Source organism: Apteryx rowi, unplaced genomic scaffold (genome assembly GCF_003343035.1).
Source record: "Apteryx rowi isolate R43461 unplaced genomic scaffold, aptRow1 scaffold_156, whole genome shotgun sequence".
Lineage (NCBI taxonomy): Eukaryota > Metazoa > Chordata > Aves > Apterygiformes > Apterygidae > Apteryx > Apteryx rowi.
This window is the reverse complement of record NW_020447819.1, coordinates 749,916-763,720: the sequence shown is the minus strand read 5'-3', so window position 1 is coordinate 763,720 and position 13,805 is coordinate 749,916.

The following is a 13,805-nucleotide window of genomic DNA, read 5'->3' as shown; positions in this document are numbered from 1 at the left end:
TGCTTGGAAAGTTACATCCTGTCATTTATATTACCTCAGACATTTTATAGGAAGTATTAGTAAATGCTAAACATGCCAATCCTCCAACCAAAGTCTGTCTTCCTATAGTTTAAAAATGAAAATAGCAAACACAGCAACAAGCATATCATGAGAGAGGTAGAAGAGGGATCTTTACAGTTAAATATACAGAGACATATGAATTGTCAAACAGTGTAGCTATTCTCAAGGCTGTGGTGTAAGAACAGCTAATAATTTTGACCAAGGCAATTCAATATTGTACAAGTCTACTTAGAAATGGAAATGAATGATCACACAGGAACTGCTTACAGAATTGCATATTAGAGCTGTCTAAATCTAGTATAATTTTTTAAGGTACTAAATGGAAAGCAAAATGGAGAAAGTGGCTGGCTAAAGCTGTTTTATTCTTCCTCCAGGTGGGATACTCTGGAAGTAAGGAATGTCAGGGCATGTGTGCTAGTGCAAGGGGATCGGACTGCTGCCTCTTTGCCCCTCCCCACATCCTGAAAATGCGTCTCTGGTCAGTAGGCTTCTGGGTTGTTCTTTGTGGTCTGCATTGGTGGCTTCTCTACATGTATCCTGTAAGATTTGTTTTCCAGCATAAAGGAATGATATTTCACTTGTAGGGTGTGTGTGTGCGATCAGAAAGGCTTAGAAGCAAGTGAAGTGGGAGGAGGGTGTATATCTAGCCAAGAGTCACTTCTGGCATGAAATGTATGTGTTTGCAACTATAATATATAATCTTGCTAGCTGGTTTCCTTCAGCATGTGGTTGAAAACTCTTTGGTAATTCCTCTTAGTAACTGCTTATATGCTTGTAAGTTAACTTTCTCCTACTTTCAAATATTATTATGGAACATGAAAATGGGAATAAGGTATCCGGAGCACTTCTGTGGATCATCACGGTTATCTCCCGAGTGTCCTAATCTACTCATACGTTATTAAAATTGGATAAATTGCATGTTTATATGGATGTGCATCTAGCCAGGCAAACCAAAGCACATCAGGGCTAGATACACATGCAAGGACAGGAGAGTCAAAATGGTTAAATTTTTTCCCATGCATTTCTGAAGAAGCCCCTTTGTTTAGTATCCACTGGATTTTGTGAAGAAAGATACGTATCAAAATACAAAAAATAATGTGGAATTTCAATATTTAATGGAGGATCATGACTGGAGCTCAGTAAATACCAAAAAATTAAAAAAGGGGGATGTGTGGATATTCTTGTTAACCTTAACTCTTTCAGTTCTTGTACCCTGCTTAATTAAGAATATTTAGATGGCTGAGTTGTTATTCTCCATGATATTGCTGAAGCCAAAAGTGACTTGAATATATCTGCATGCAAGTATTCCTATCAGTATGCATGTACATAAGTATTCACAACAGAATGGAGTGTAGCCATATTGGAAGTTTAAATTTGGAAACATGAAGAAAGCAGAAAATCATGCATAGCTTAGGCAACCACTGTCTGAAGAGTGATTGCCTGCCATGGATAATAAATAATCCATAGGTTAAAACAAGTTCATGCAAATGATTAGGTGAGCAGCTGTGCAAAATACGTGGAAGAATAAAAGAAAAATCATTAATGATAATTTCGAAAGAGGCTAATGGTACCAAATTAAGTATTCATCATGAATTGTTTCCGTAACTGTAGTCATGATATACATTTTCTATCTGTATTATCTTACTGTCAGATTAGGTCACTGGCATTTTTGTTGAGACCAAGATAGCAAATGTTGCTGCATTTTTTTCTGGAATGATGTAATGTGTGAAAGGCAAAATTAGTCTTTTTTCATGTCTTTTTATGTCAACAAGTTCAATCAAGAACATTTATAGTTCATGTCTGGAGGCTGGTTTACCTAGAATACTAAAATAGAAGGGCAGCAGTGAGAGAAAATATTTGCATTTTTCCCCTTTTTCTGTAAGATAGGCTTGCATATGTTTGATCTTTTAGAATTTCTCCTACTAAGAATTTGGATTTATAAAACCAAACATAGGATGTTTGGATCCAAGCTGTATTTTATCAGAATCCTCAGTTGTTACATGTCAGTGGATTTTCCCCTTTTGAACCATCTCTTATTTGCATTAAACACCACGCTATTCTTGTAATGACTTATTGCAAATGTAAAATCTTGTTCGAGTAAAAATTTCCTAAAATGTTATGTAAAGCAGTTATTCAGTATAAATGTTTCACTTTTTTCTAGTTCTGAATCACACAGTTTTAGGCCATTTTAGTGCAAGTTTCCCTCATATGAGGTATGAAATAATTGTATTACATTTGGATTTTCGCATACAAGAACTGGCTTTCAAAACTGCTCACATGACTGATATCCTCATAACCATCCACCCTGAACTACACTCAACTTTCCTAAATGAGATTTTATTGGAACTGATTATGATTAAATAAATGGGTGACTTCACTAATGTATAATACACTTTTCAATTATAGAGTATGTATGATAATTTACATTTCTTGTTTGATAGTATGATATTTATGTGACACATTCTGGATGAGATCTGCTGCTGTTTATATAATGGCCTTACTTTTCTCTTAGATGAAATCTGCTTTCCAGTTCCTTCTATATCTTTTAATATCTTGGATAAACCAAGACATTAAAACTCCACCCTAATTTATTGTTCAGTTGAATGAAACATACCAGTGGCTAAATTCTAGTCCCAAAATTTGTTGCCCTTAGGAGCACAGTTCTGTTGTCAGCTTAACAGATGTACATAGTGTAGATTGGAATAGGAATTGTCCCCAATTATGTGAGTGCAGAATTAAGCAGCCATTATCAAATTGACAGCTGAGAGATTGATAAAGAAATAATGGAGTTTGATAAAGAAACAATGTTTTTATCTTTTTTTCCAGTAAATCTTATTTGTGCCTCTTGGTTTAACGGTTTTCTTTACATGTAAAGGTAGAGTATTGGATTTTGCAGGATGCACAACTGATCTTGAGATATGCAGAAATTACAGCATCTTCCCAGGTAGAAGACCTCTGTGCTGGGCAAGAAAGGAAAGACACCTCTTAAGACATGTCTTTCACGTACTTTTTTTTTTAATAATAACCTAGACATCTTTTCATCTCATGTCAGCACTCAGGAGTATTCCGTCGGAAAAGAGAATCTGTCTGTTGTATGTCATTAGATTGTATCATTAAACAACTTCTAAATTCCTTTGGATAAGAAAAGAAAGCTCAGATGAAAATCGCGTTTCATGTCTGTAAGCTCTAGTAATTCAAGAGTTTTGAGAACTCTCATGTTAAATAACTTATTTTCAAAGTGAGCAAGAAACTGGAGGAATACATTTTCCTAAGTTAGTCTAAGGTCCCTGAATGCCTCAGGAAGAGAAGATCAACCAAATTTAACAACAACAACAAAAACAACCCAAACAATTTGGCATATAATACAATGTAAGAAACTTCATGAATGAGGTTGTTGATGTTGGAAGCCCATAAATGCCCCATAACAGTCTTCATAAAAGGGTAAAAATAGCCATGCAGTTGTGGTCAGGTGCCTCCTCCTTATTCCATTGCTCAGGATTGGTTTCTTTTGGAACTGCCTGTCTTTGGCAGTGGTAGTATTTCCAGTCATGCTGTATTTACATAGCTGACATAGACCTTGACAGTCTTTTGAGATGGAAGATACCAAACACATGAAATATTATTACTGCAGTGTTACTACAGCAGTTCAGTGCCAGATTTATTTACTTGTTTTTATTCTATGTGAATGATAGGCACTTCCTCTCTGTGCTTGCCCAAAATAAGATGTGGTTCCCTGAGAAGCCAGTTTGTTCATTTGAGAGGATTAGTAGGCAATTACTGATTAAGCTTTTTGTGTTTTCTCCAGCATATGACATTCTGTAGCGCTTCAGTACCACAGTAGGAATAACATGGAAATATTTTTGTTGTTCTTCCCAGTCTGCCTATGGTTCTCCCTCTGTGCTGAGTGACAACACCGATACTGCCGTGAGGGTTGGCAGGTTAGTTATTAGCTAGGTGGAATTTCACGGAGGTATGTTGTTTGCTTAAAGCATTTCATGAACTTGTTGTCAGAGGGAAATGGAAGCAGGGAAAGCATTTTGAAATTTCCACATAAAGAGTAGATTGTATAAATGTATGTATGTGAGTATAAACACACACATGCTTAGATATATATAAATAAATAATTATATAGTATATATATAGACACAGTGTCCCAAACTAGTAGAAACTCCGGTGTCCCCACAACAACCTGTACAATGAATTTATGCTTAGTCAGTATTGAAATATGACATACAATACGCTGATATTTTGCTTTTAATTCTTTAAAATTTGGGCTTTTTAGATTTACATGATGCTTCTGCAGAAGCCAATATGCTCTGCAAAGAACTGAAGTCAAAGCTGTGTCTATAAGAAACATTGAAGACTAACAGCAAACAAAGAAGGCAAATGGTCATACCCACTTCACATTCCAGATTTTCAATTGTTTTGAATATTCTTCTGCTTTAATTCATTCCTGGCACAATCCCACTGGAGTCAGAATGAGTCTGGCCCTGGGGTTAACTGGCAGTGGCATTTTAAATGGGGACATTGAAATGTGGAGGGTCAGGAGTTTGTTAATAAAACATAATTCTGTGTACTGATTGCTTCCATAAAACACATTTTATAAAATAATCATTTATTCCACTTAATATTTTTGTTGTGCAGAAATTGCTGCCATGGGTTTGTACCTTGTAAAAACATGAGTTGATGAGCAACTTGCATGGCCTTTGCCAAGTCACTGAGTTATATTAATAGCTGATTGCAGCCTACTGTTTTATTCGGACAGTATTTCTAAGCTATTGACAGATATATTGATGATACTGGCTGATGAATAAACTAGCAGTTTCAGACTGAAGTTAGCAATTATTTTCCTTATATGAAATTCACTTTTTCCACTACATTCCACTGTAAAAGGTTTATTAGCCCAAGAATTCACCGTAATTAGTTTGAATTAAGATCCTTGTGTCATAATTTTTGTGAAGGAGGGAGGAATAAGATAGATAGTTGGGGCCTTCTATTCATCTAATTGGCACAGTGTTTTTAGGATGGGCGTTATCTCCCTTCCCTGTCTTAAAGCTCCCAGAAGTGTGAGGGAAAGGCACAGAGCCAAAGGACTGTCCTTGTCTTAACTGTGCTGAAACACACTCGAGAGCTACACACTTGCCAATTCCTGAGGTTTTTCACAGTGTGGGATTTGGGAAGGGAAATGGGAGTCTGCAAAATTTGGTTGAGCTACAAGGGGGAGAGAATTGAGGGGACAACTGTGCTATGAAACATTGTTGTGCAGGTAATCTGCGTCTGAATGCTGGTGGCTTTTGGCAGTTTCCTGCGGCCTGGTGACAAGCTCTGTGCCTTCTAGTTTCTCTAACTGGGAGAGTGCAAAGGCATGAACATGTCTCTGTGGTAACAAGGCTTTTAAGTAAGATGCTGTGTCTGTGGAGAAATGCCATGCAGCACATGTTGGTAAGGGGGAAGAAACTTCGTGGAGCAGTGTGGAGGCCATGCCATTATGTCTGCAAGTCCCTCACTCTAAGATCAAGAGCTGTCTTATCGAAGGAAGCAACTCCAAGCCCCTCTGGTATGACGGATGGATGCTGCCCTTCAGAGAAAAAAAAGGGTAAACAGACTAGGCTGTGGTTTGAAAAGCCCTGAAAGAAGAAGCTTAGAGAGAAGCCTGAATCTCATTTTTGGTCTCTTGTTGCTAGGAAAGTCAAATTCCAGAAAAGCTGTAATTTTAGACTTCAGTGAATAAGCACGGAACATCTGTATGTGTAGGCTGGAAAAGATATCTAGTCTCACGCATGCTGCAGTTTGCACAGTTAGAAAAGGCAGCTCAGAGTCATGCAAGTATTGTCACCTGGATTAACCTAAATTCCTGTGAAGATATTTGAAAGTATGAAACAATGTGTTCTTTGTAATTAAATTGTGCACTATACTACACTGAAACACATAGTTATCTGTATTAAGAAATAAAGTATTGTTAAAAGACAGCCAAAATGTCAAAGGTATACGGAACAAAAAGGTTTGGACATGAATTTATATTCCACAAAGGACTGTTCATTTCCTTGGAGCGTTGAACAGCAGTGCTTCAGAGTATGGATGGGCCCTCTTGTCCAATGCGTTTGCTGTGCTTGCAGTTTGCCTTACTATTCTTACAGTTTCTATCTGGACAGTGATTGAGAGTTGTAGAATCATAGGATACCTCAGGCTGGAAGGGCTGTTTGGAGGTCTCTAGTCTACCCTCCTGATCGAAGTAGGGTCAGCTGTGAGATCAGACCAGGTTACTCAAGGCTTTGTCCAGTTGGGTCTTGAAAACCTTCAAGGAATTTCCTGAATCTCCTTTTCCCACCCTTTGACGCTTTTGTGTTATTGCTCAATTTTTCTCTAACCTATGATGTTTTATTTGTGTGTATTAGGGATCCTCTGTGCTGAGTAGTGAAAGCTGGAGGAAGCAGGCCAAGGCATTTGCAGTGTGGGGTAACTCTACCTGTGCATGCTGTTGCACTTGAGATTGTGACTTGAGTCTTTTTTTCTCTGTCTCGCTTTCTGTCTGTCTGTCTGTCTGTCTGTCTCTCAGCAAGTTCATTGCCTATTAGTGGCAAACTACTGAAAATGCAGGTAATGTGATTATGAATAACCAACTGCTGTGGAAAAGCAGACTATAAACTGAGACCCATATGAGACAAAACAGCTCTATGAATCTTCAAAATATAAACATAATTCTCTACCTTAACGGGACACCATTTCCTATTTAAGTTACAAACTGTTCTGATTATTTAAGACAGATTTCAGTGTGCATTTTCCTTGTGTCTCATAACCAGGAGTGTGTTTGTTCCAAAATCATCCACTATAGCTAAATGTGAAAGCATGTGTATTTGATACATATTGAGCTTGGAGTTTCTTGTGCTGAAGTAAAATAGAAATATTCCCAAGAAGTAAATAGTGAAATAAATATAAAACTGATGCAAGTATGAGGAATGCTAAGTCCACAGAATACATTATTAACCGAATATTAGTACATATATTGGGCGAGACACATAGGTGATTGTGTACACTGTAAATAATACTCTGAGTTTAGGATAGTGCACAAAATATTTGAACATATTTCAGGCAAGATGGTATGACCCATTTTATTTTCTTTTAAAATCATGATTCATTCATGAATCAGTGGATATCTGTTCTTAGATTTTAATAATCCATTAAAAAGCAGTTGGGCAAAATCCTCCAAAATGGAGGATTACTGATGACCTCTGTTCCTGTCATTCTCTTCTAAATTGGTGTATGTATATATGCGTGTGTGTGTGTGTATATATATGTATATGTATGTACATTTGTTTGTTAGTTTGTTTTTAAGGGAAGGATGAAGCCTTTCCTATCCCTTTACATTTCTTTTGACAAATTTCAAAGTGCAGTTGTTTTGCCCCATGGACACTTAGTTCTTGCTGTTCAAAGGATAGTTGCTTCTCCACAAAAATAACTTCTTTTGTAGCCTATGTAAGTAACACTCTGTAAGTACTTCCTGAGGAGCAGTCAAAAAGAAATCTGCTTCAAATTGAAATTCTTGCATTCAGGTATGAACAGGCAAATAGCGAAGCAGAATTTATTTAACCTTCAGCCATCTACTCAACCAAGTTGAAATTGTTGATAGCCCATCAGTAATGATCAAGATGGAGAGGCTAAATGAAGAGGTGCTTTTCTTTTTCTTCCCTTTATTTATTTATTTTTTATAAGAGAGCCATTGAGCTGGTAACAAGACTTGAAATGCCGTGTCAGCTCAGCTAACATGGTCAAGGAGCTCAGCTGTAGAAGGGAAATAAAACTGTTAAGTTATGACTGCCCTCCAATCAGTCACAGGGGTAATGATGTTTGGCTTTAGTCAGGTTATATGTCAGTAAATATACATCTCTCAGACAGCCTTTAAGAGAGCTTTAAGCTCATGCTTATTGTTTTATATAGATAGGGGTCGGATGCTGATATATAGTGGTGATAGGCCACTGAAATAAATTTCACAACATTCAGCAGGTAAAGTTAATCTCAATAGAGGAGGAGATGAGTGTAGTTTTGATAGAATATTCATTCTATTGACAGTGATAGGGCATTTTTTTCTCTGTTAGGTGTTGTGCAAATCACTCAAATGCATTTTTTTTTTTCCCTGCCTTGCTTCTAAATTTATCACTACCTGAAGAGAGAGAATTACATCTAGCCTTTAGTATAAAGCCACAGCAAGTTCAAAATTCAAATTCCAGCTTAAAAAAAAATCTGGGCCCATGAGCTGCATTTTGTTCACCTGCCCTGCTCACAGGAACACGAGTGAGATTCAAAGGTGACAAAACCTTGGAATTCCAAATTCCTCCAAACATGGGAAATCCCAAATGTCATCTATTTCTCCTGTGAGTGATTGTGTGAACTCTATCTCAAGAATTAAGGACTGAGGCAAGACCACACCAAAACAGACACTCTAGATTTATAGCACTGTGAATGAAAATCTTACTGTAGATTTAGAAAACTATTATTTTACCATTATTTTTTCATAATATTATTTTAAATTTCGAGGTAAGCTTACTGCTAAGGAATTCCAATCTATTTGCAAATACTGGATCATACCTTCCATTACTATAGATTGACATTAATAATTAACTTCTGCTAAGTCTTTCAACATTTGAGAGTTAAGCTGCACCACTCAACTCTTTTTAATAACATACATTTAGTTGTTATAAAAAGCAGAAGGTTCCATTACGCAGATCTCTGTTCTTACTAGTAGCCAGTATTACCATTCCACAGAGTAAGAAAGTATAGAAATACAGTCTACACACATGTAGCTACATGCCTACTTGCATTTTATGTAACACCCATGCAATCAGACTAGAACATGATAAATCTATGAATGGTATTTATTCTATAAGTAAAATTTGCTTTGGGACTTAGCGTGTAATGTGGTGTTCATTTTTAGATTTGCAAAAATGTGGCTGTAAGGGTAGGCTTAAACTAGAGCACCAAGCTGCCCTATGGTATAGCAGCCTTTAATCCAGATCTTCTTGGACTAGAACAAGACTGGTTTAGTTTAGTTTAGTAGGATTTATAAAGGAGTAGTGGCTTAATTCTAAAGTTCTTCTTCTTTGTGTTTTAACAGTCAAATACGCAATAAATTCAGGGAGAATTTGCCTGGATAAAGACCAAGAATAGAAAAACAACAGGTGATGTCCAGGATCGCGGGTGGAAATTGTTCATGAGCAGTTGATTGTATATCATACTTCCAATGTTAAGCTTGTTTTGTTTCTTTAAAAAAACATTGTAGTCTATAGTACAGCAGAGTAATTTTTTCTCTTTAAAAGTCTTTAGTCTATGTACTGGGTAATTTGGGAAAAAAAAAACATTTCTGATTATTACTAAATATATAAGTGCTCATTTGATCAAAAGTAAAAAGTAACCCAGAAGACTACTGCAAACACCACCCTCAGCTGAACTATGCTGAAAGCATAAAACATGCAAGCCAATATCTATAAAAAGCCTAAGCTCAGGATTATACTAGCGAGCCCAGGACAGATACAGGGAGGAGACTCCTGGGTCCAAGCCTGGTGAGGAAGGAGCCCCCTCCCCATATAAGAATGAATATGCAGCTCCCAGGAAAAGAGCAGCAGCAGCAAAGAACAAGATTGGTCTGTATCTTAATGAACTGGTTCCAGTGCAGACCTTCTTGAGCTTTAACTGGAGAAATAACTTGCTCAGTCCACAGCTGTAACCCTTGCTTCAGCTGCTGAAAGCTGGTCTGTCCTAATACACTTCCTCAGGCTATTTATGAAGACTGGTGTAAGGCATCAGCTAACACTTGATTTATCACTTTTAGTGTTAACAAAGGTCCTTCTGTTGGACAAAAGGCTACTGTGGCTGAGCAGAGGCCCTGAAAGCAACTGATCTGTCCATCATCTTGGCAGGCCAGAAGCCATGCAGGAAGCAGCTCTACTGCACTTTATAACTGGATGAGTGTTCCTGATGAACAGTCCTTTGACAATAATAAGACACAAAGCCTCAAGTGATCCAGGTAAGCCCAAGTTCACTGACAGGGAAAGCATGGTGCAAGCACTGTTGGTATGTTTAGGACTGACTGAAATTTAGAAAGTGCATATAGGTTATTTGCTGTGAATTTAACTTAATGTGATGCTGAATTTAGTCTTCATTATACTTCTGGATGCTGTGATTATAATCATACATATACCAGTCACAATGTTTAATTAAAATAAGCAAATGTTAATGTGTTCATGATTGCTTCTCTGAGAGCCCTGGTCTGCAGTCCATGCTCCAGTTGATTTCACTGGAAGACAGCTTTACACAGTGCTGCTTTTTCTTAAGCATTCTGGCTCATTCTTTGTAACACCTGAAAGCTGCCTGCTTAAAGTCCTCAGGAGAGGATGTACAAGATGGGTACATAATGAGTAAAAAACTGGTAGGCAGAGAAAAGAGGGCATTGCCCTTTGAGTTTTACCATGTCCTTATACATGTATTTCCAGCGGGGGGTCCGTTGGAATTTGGCCTAAAATTCCATTAAGCAAAAACTCCAGTTTTTCCATGCACAAAAATGTCTTGGATTATTTGTCTTCTAAATACAAGCCAGAATTCCTTGAAATTGCTTCAGACAATTCTGCTAATAACCTGTCTGTTTCCTACCACCAAGTCCTTGGATCTTACAAATTTTCTGCAACTGAGCAAGGATGAAATGATGATAACAGTACCTGCAAAGTCCCCCAGTGACTAAAAATGGTCCTGACTTGATAGAAAGATGCTTCACTAATGTATACATGCCCTTGTGTCTTCAAGCATAACTATAATTCCACTGAAACGGTTATGTAAAATGAAAGCAGTTCACAGAATTTCATGAAGAGTAATTACCTGCCTTTTTCTTTGTTGTCTTCCTTTTATGTCATATAGGTTGAATTAAAATTGTTGTATTCTATTACCTTTGGACTGTTTTAAAATGGACTAACAAATCTAGCTACATGATCAGTCAGGCAAATTGATATGAGAGGAACTTAAACAACTTAAAGTAGAGGACTAGTGGCAATGTCCACTACTTTCTCCTGATTTAAATTGAATGAAAATATCCTGTTCTTCAATTATAAAATATGCAGTATAAGAGGTATTAGTGTAAGCTGGCAAGACCCACATCCATCTGATTTCCAATGAAGAAAAACACAGTGAATCAAAGATTTAAGGAAGTTATCACTTTGGTTTAGTAGTAGGCACTAACCTATTCATGTATTGATGAACATCTGTTACTTGTGACTTATTGGTGCATTTATTGCTCCTTAAATTGCTTGTTACTCTCTTGTTGCTTCTTTGAAAACGGCCTTTAAAATAGAAGCCATAACAATTATTCAGCTATATTTTGAAATGTAGATGGTGAATACACGGGCTTCCTGAAGACATGTTTCCCTTACACATCTAATGATCAGTTTCAAATATCAAATAATATAATTAAACAGATTCTGAATCATATTAAGATATTTTTATTAACTTTTAAAGAAAATATATCTACGTCTCAGGCAAAATTATAGTTTTTCAATGGTTCATGAAACATACTTCATGTACTTTATCACATACAGCAGTACTGACAGATGAAAAAATGTTGTTTATTGCCTCTACAGAAGAAAGTTTCCCATTTTATTAATCATGCTTGAAAACTAATATTCTTTATTGAATGTGTAAAGATAATTTTTTATTTGTGATATAATTTGTAGATACGGTACACAAAATGGACATTAGGCTCTGATAAATGCTATGTCACTGTTTTCTCAACTAGTAAAGAAGAGATGGCATTTCTTCTAAAGCATTCATATTAGTGCTACTTACCAATTCTGCAATTTTTTTCCTATTGGAAACTCTGACCTTTATGGGAAGGTGGAGAATATTTATTCTGAAAAGTATGAAAAGACGTATTTCTTCCCTAATGAAATTTTTATTATGTTTCAAGTTGGTGTATAATGTTTTGATTTCATCTTTATTTTATTTATAAATTTATTTATAAATTACTGCTTTTGATAACTGGCAATATGGTTTTGAAATAGATATTCTAATTGATAGTAGCATACAAATTGAATGAACTAAATAGCTTCCAACTAGCCTGACTACCCCAGGAAACATATACTGTAGTTCCTGGATCTCATATCTTACCTATTTAAGAACAGTAGGCTCAACTACACCAAAAGTAGTCTTGGAACCTCAGTCTCCCATTCATCTTACTAAGGACAAAATTTGGAATCTCCCACATACACTGCTCTATATTCCCTCTGCTCCCTCACTCTACATCTGTGTAATTCATCACCTCACCCCAGTCTGGAGGTGGGAGGAAGGTTATTGTTTCCAGGAATCCTTGCACCATGGTTCCCAGGTCTGGGAGAACTTCAGCCTGCCCTTTTCTCAGAGGGACTTCAATAGTGACAGTGGTCAGTAAAGAAAATGATCTATTTCCTGTTTCCAATGATGGTTGTGACTGGCTATGCTCCTGTTTCTGTTACATGTTTCAGACACTTCATAAATGTTTTATCTGTCTGACTGCTAGAGGAAGAAGGAAGGAGAAGCAGTGGCCCATGCTGCTGCTGCTGTGGCTAACAGTCTCCATTCCCAATACAGCTCTGGGACTGACTTTTTTTTTTTTTTCCTTTCTCCACCATTGTCACCTTAACCAGATGCCCTATAAGACAAAGCGTAAAGGAAGATGTCCTTGTTCCCTGCCTCTTTCCACCTGCAGGCTGCTCTCTCTTTCAATACAGCCCCCTAAAAATAGCAAAATTGTATCTTTGAGTGCCAAGGACTTGAGGGTGTGTTTCTTCAGGAGCTGAGTCATATCTTCCAGGTGAAAGGCACTCACTCAAATTCCTGCAGGAAATTTGTACAATACAAACAGTGAACCCAGCTTTAGCCAACTCATCAAAAGTTCTTATGGGAAGACAATCTTGAAGCACAGGAGGTTACTCGGGTCAGGCTAGAGCACCTAATGCACCTCTGGGTGTATGTAGATAGTCTTATGCTAAACCCTAATAAAAATGTGCACCCTAGGATCAGACCCAGAACATCAACATTTACCTTTTTTAGTAGCTTGGATTCTTGTGAGCGTTCCAGTCTGAATAGAGGCTTTGATACCAGTCTTGACCCACGGGCCAGAGGAGGGAGTATCGAGTGACTGTGGATGATATCAGGGAGACTGCAGATGTACGACTCCTGGAGGGTGTCCTTCATTTAAATCTTCAATGAAAACAAATTGAACTGCTGGAGCACATCTGTGCTTTTTACTTTTACCTTTTGTGGACTCACTAGTGATCCTACTTCTTTCATGAACTGTCACCTGGTTTCCTCACTTCCTGGCTGGACCACCATCAGTTGAAATAGCCTGTTCAGGGATTAGGGTTTGTAGCTGCCTTCTGAGAGCTCTAGCTGGCCTGCATGTAACACTATGGTTTCAATAAATTAGTATTTCCTAACAGAATAATGCTTCTTTTGAAAACTCCTGACAGCAGCTCTAATGCTGCACTAGCCTAGCACCGTTCTCTCCCTTGAGTCAGTTATTGACTTAATTAGGAGAAAAGTCAGGCTAATACTGAGCAGTTTTGGAAATCCCAGCCTAATTGCATAACTATGGGCTCTGCTATTTTTATTAGAGGAAATTCCCTTTAATGTAATGTGGCTTTATTTGCTAGGGTTTTTGATTTAATAGTGTTTTATAAAAATATTTTAATCATTGGTTTGAGTCTATAAATGCGTGACCACTTTTTTTT